This window comes from Macaca nemestrina, chromosome 17 (assembly GCF_043159975.1).
Source record: "Macaca nemestrina isolate mMacNem1 chromosome 17, mMacNem.hap1, whole genome shotgun sequence".
Classification (NCBI taxonomy): domain Eukaryota; kingdom Metazoa; phylum Chordata; class Mammalia; order Primates; family Cercopithecidae; genus Macaca; species Macaca nemestrina.
The window spans coordinates 13,608,755-13,613,705 of NC_092141.1; the positions used below are offsets into that span (position 1 = coordinate 13,608,755).

At 40.8% G+C, this 4,951-nt stretch overlaps 1 long non-coding RNA gene across 5 annotated transcripts; it reads right to left on the reverse strand.

Moving 5' to 3' along the window:
• Positions 1–705: 705 nt before the first annotated feature.
• Positions 706–4,551, reverse strand: LOC105473544 (uncharacterized). Of its 5 annotated transcripts, XR_011615401.1 has the most exons (4): positions 4,456–4,551; positions 4,105–4,222; positions 3,002–3,500; positions 706–1,489 (listed from the first exon to the last, which is right to left on the reverse strand). It is a non-coding gene; the product is annotated as an uncharacterized lncRNA (long non-coding RNA). The 5 variants fall into 5 exon arrangements; XR_982300.2 differs by lacking the exon at positions 4,456–4,551 and having other exon boundaries at positions 3,002–3,459; positions 4,105–4,427; XR_011615400.1 differs by lacking the exon at positions 4,456–4,551 and having other exon boundaries at positions 4,105–4,427.
• Between the last annotated feature and the right edge of the window lie 400 nt (positions 4,552–4,951).

Here is a 4,951-nt window from a genome sequence, read left to right on the forward strand (position 1 = left end):
TTTAGTAGAGAAGGGGTTTCACCATGTTGGCTAGGCTGATTTCGAACTCCTGACCTCAAGTGATCCACCTGCCTCAGCCTCCCAAAGTGCTAGGATTACAGACCTGAGCCACCGTGCCCGACCTCTTCTACATTTCAATTCTGAATTCTAACTCTTTTCAGAGTTATGAGATACTTACCACTAAGGAGGATATTTACCCTTTTGAGTAACTGATGTGAATTTAATCAAAACTTCTAATGGGCATAAGATACATAAGAGAGTTGCATGCATTCAGGACAATTCTTTCTGCCAATTAAGGATACTATTATATAATCCCATGTATGATGTGGCGTTGCTTTCTCAGCACACTTGGGGTTGCAAAAAGAAAAATTTCAGACAGGATTGCTAACGGAATTCTTGTCAGCAACTTTGATGTGATGTATTAAACCCTATTGATAATTTTTATGTCAGTGATTCTATAATTCAAAGGAGGTTTTCACATGCTTCAAGACCTCTAAATTCAAGTCTCATACATTGCCTCATTCTTGTTTCTACTCATAGACATCTGTAACTTGAACTTAGGTTGATTACCTCATTAGATTTCTGTTTCCTTGCATCTTAAGTGATGGAGGTATATTTTCTGCCTACTTCTAAACACGTTTGAACTTGATGGAAGGCTGCACTGTCTCATCATCCTGGACCACCCAACTCTTATACATATTAAAGTTATAACCAATTGCATTTTCAATATCTCACATAGCTACCAGGTCCTTCTATTAACAATTTGTACAATAAGAACTCAAATAAAAACATAAACAGGAATGTAGACATTAGTCTGAGAGACCCGGCTGTGACCAGTTTTGCATCTTTCTGTTTAACAGTCATAGGAATTAAGCAGCACAAATGTCTGTTTATTTTCTGAGTACATTTGTATGCAAAAGGCTAGATAACATATCCCAAAACATGTCGATCATAAGTAGCAGAATTAAGACCTAAACCCAGTTCTGATTACAAGTGTACTACGTATTCTATTGTACCTCTCCTTAAAAGTTCAGCAAGAGAGAAAGAATAAACCTTTGAAAGTTTTCCAATATCTTTTGAACTGCATTTTAAAAATAGAAAAACAGCTTCAAAAAAGGGTCCGTGCTGTCCTTGTTTAGTCTCTCTGACCAACTTTGATTCTTCGGGAACATGCCATGGTGTGGAAAACGTCTCTGTTACAAGTGTCCTTGATGATCTATTTGGAATGGATTTATGAAGAGTTGGTGACTCCATAGGCGGGAGCACTGACATTTTTCTTTGCTGTATTTCAAACTCAAGAGCCCAAGCGTTTGAGATTCCAGTGAGCTCAGATTGTGCCACTGCACCCCAAGCTGGGTGACAGAGTGAGGCCCTGTTAGACTCTGTAGAAACTTCTCAGAGCACATTCACAGAGGCTTTTGATAGAAATCCATCCCATGCCACAGGTTGGTGTTGACTGTCGCTGTCCCCAAAGGCATGGAATAAAAACCTGAAAAGCAAAGTGTCATTTTATAGATGTGATTTTCAAGTTTCTCTTACCCTTCTTTTTTAAAGCAGTGGAACTATTTCTTCACATTAAATCTTGTTTAGAAAGCCGATATTGGGAGACGGAGGCAGCAGGATTGCTTGAGGTCAGGAGCTGGAGACCAGCCTGGGATATAGAGTGAGACCTCGTCTCTACAAACAATGAAAAATCTAGCTGACTCAGGCATGGTGACACACATGTGTTGTTCCAGCTACTTGGGAGGCTGAGGAGGGAGAATCTCTTGAGCCCAAGAGTTTGAGATTCCAGTGAGCTCAGATTGTGCCACTGCACCCCAAGCTGGGTGACAGAGTGAGGCCCTATCAGAAAGGGAAGGAAGAAAAGAAGGAAGGGAGGGAAGGAAGGAAGGAGGGAGGGAGGGAGGGAGGGAGGGAGGGAGGGAGGGAAGCAGTGAGGGAAGAAAAGAGAGACAGAAAGAAATCTAATTTTTAAAAAGCTAAAAACAAGGTGACTCTAGTTTAAATACATGTGAGAGATCTGATTCCTTTCCCCTCTGTCTTCCACTCTTATGCATTTCCTCAACACCCACAATTGTCTGTGAAGTAGGGTTTAAATTACGCTGTCAGAGAAAGAGCATGAGGGTTCTAAGCATACCACTTCTCCAGAAAACACCTAAGGTGATCACTTCTTAGAAGCGTTCTGTCTGCCCTAAGGGGAGGAAGCTTGAGCGCGGTATCTATAGAGGTAGATGTCATTCTGACTCCTTCTCCGTCATCTAATATTAGAAACAAGAGCATCATTGTTCCAGCTGTACAGAAGCCTTATGTGATGTTTGCCAGATGCAGCACATCTCTACCACTTCGTGTAAGGCAAATATGTATTTGTCAAAGAATAATTCCTAAGTGTGACTGGTAGAGTCAGGTCCCTGTGGGAGAAATTTTCCCTCCCTTCTGTTTCACTTCTAATCCCAGATGTGGTTTTTGTAAGTTAAGGGGGTTTATCAGAATAAAGCTTCCCCTTGAAAGGGGGTTAGTCTAGTTACTCCCTAATTCTGCTTTTCTCACCAAATCTTAACTGGCTATTAGGCAGCAGGCAGAGAAATAATGAAAAAGGAAGAAAATGTGTCCAGGCCAACCTTGCCAGTTAACCACGGCCTTGTGGAAACCCAGACTCCACAATGCTTGAATGCTCAATGCACATGTAATTTATAGTACAGTTAATTGATTGCTTCTGCTACCTCAGAATTATGGAAACATTCTTGGAAGTCATCAAGCAAGCAAAAAGGTAGAGACTATTATTATAGCGCTTACACTATCCAATAGTTTGTGGTTTTCCTTTCACATAAACTTGGGAGTTGAAACCCAAGGCCAAGTGGGAATCACAGCCATAAAAAACATGGGCATCTATTTTATTCCCTCAAACCATATTGAAGAACTTTGACTATATTATCCAACCTAAAGTCCACCCCCCAAAAAATTTCAACCCCAAATCCCCTTAAAGATTAACAAGCTGACAAACCTTGCTAATGTCAGAGAGAGGAAAACAGCTCCCTGCTAACTGCCGGAAATGGACTCCAGACTTCCTCTTTCTTCAGCTGAGGACACTATGTAACTGTTCAGAAATGTGAAGGTTTCTTAAAGCATGATGACTATTACAGGACTGAGACAGAGGCTCCTCCTGGAGCCAGGTAGCCACATTCAGCCAATGAATCAGACCCCAGTCTGGCCTGATGTTCAACAAGGAGATGATTTATAATGGGATACAGGGACAGCCGACGGATACACCTCAGAAGTTGGATAATCCAGACCAGCTGAGCGTAGATTGTGACATTTCTCTCTCTGTCCACATAATTTTCTTTCTGCATCATGTGAGGAGAGCAGATCTTTGAGAGGGCAGCTTACAGACACGCAGCACATAAAGATTCAGGCTTATCAAGAACTGGTCCAATTATACATCCTTCTGAAACCAATGTCAGCCTGGAGGAAATATCCCAGCAGAAATTAGACTCCATGGAATTCTGGAAATTGTAAAAATGTCACAATATATAGAAAGATTATTTCTTCCTTTCTGTATTTTTGGGGGTGGATGGCTGATTTTATAGAAAATCAATCTTTATTTCAAAAGGTTATTAGTTTTGTAATGTATAACATACTCTGAGCCATAATAAGTATATAATTTTGGGTCTGTAGATATGTAATATTATATTTTAATTACCTACCTTGAATAAACACTATATTTACTAACATAGCAATACATGAGGTATATAATCTTATTGCTTCAATAAACAAACGTGTTTAAATAATGTACAAACATAATTCTGAAATACATGAAGCCTATGGACTGAAATATAATAGAAAGGACAATGTTCACAAAATAGTAAAACATACATATCGTATTTTCAAAAATATCTCTAGACCTTTCTCTACAGAAAAAAATGAAATTTTATTGTGATCTTATTTCCAGTACCTTAACTGAATCTAAACCCATGAAGCTGAGTAAACGTGAGCCAATCAATTATAGCCAGGAATCTCCATCATATTTTCCTCCTCCCTGTTTTTTTCTACCCTCCTCTTTCCCCTTCCTGAAAAGAAAGAAAAATAACTTTTTCCTCCTATACTCACACATTTCTGACACCAAGTATGTGGGATTATTTTTCCTCCACACATCCATCAGTTCTCCAGTTCTCATCATTTACTGACTGGGTGTCCTCTAATTTGAGTCAATTCTGACACTTTCTACCTGAGGTTAGCATCAGATTCCACAAGTTAAGGGCTCAGGCAGTCCCACAACACTACGCCCACAGACGTCAGACACCAGTCACAAGTCCAGGTTGCCACCTGTGGTTCTGATCCACCAGTTATAAATCAGAGGTTCCCCTGAGCCCCTGTTCAGGTTTGGTGATTTGCTAGAGCAGTTCATGGAGCTCAGCAAAACAGTTTACTACCAGGTTGTAGATTTGTAATAAAGGATACAACTCAGGAACAGCAGGAAAAGATGGTGGAGGCAACCAGAGCTTCCACACCCTCTCCAGGTGTGCCACCCTCCCAGCTCCTCCATGTGGCCACCAACCCAGCAGCTCTCCAAAGCCCTTCAGTTACTGGTTTCTTGTGGGGGCCTTATGACATAGGCAGGGACAATTGTTAACTCAGTTTCCAGCCTGTCTCCCCTTCTTGGATGATGAAGAATGTGTCTGAAAATTCCAAGTTTCTAATCAAAGTTTGGTCTTTCTGGTGACCTGACCCCATCTTGAGGCTACTGAGGAACCCAGCAAGCATCACCTCATTAGAACAAAAGATACTGCTGTCACTTAAGGAACTGCAAGGGATTTAGGAGTTGTGGGTCAGAAACCGTGGTCAAAGACCAAATGTTAGAACAAAAGATGCTCCTAGCATCACTTAGGAAATTACAAGACTTTGGGGAGCTCTGGGCCAGGAACTAGGGACAAAAACCAATATATATTTCTCATTA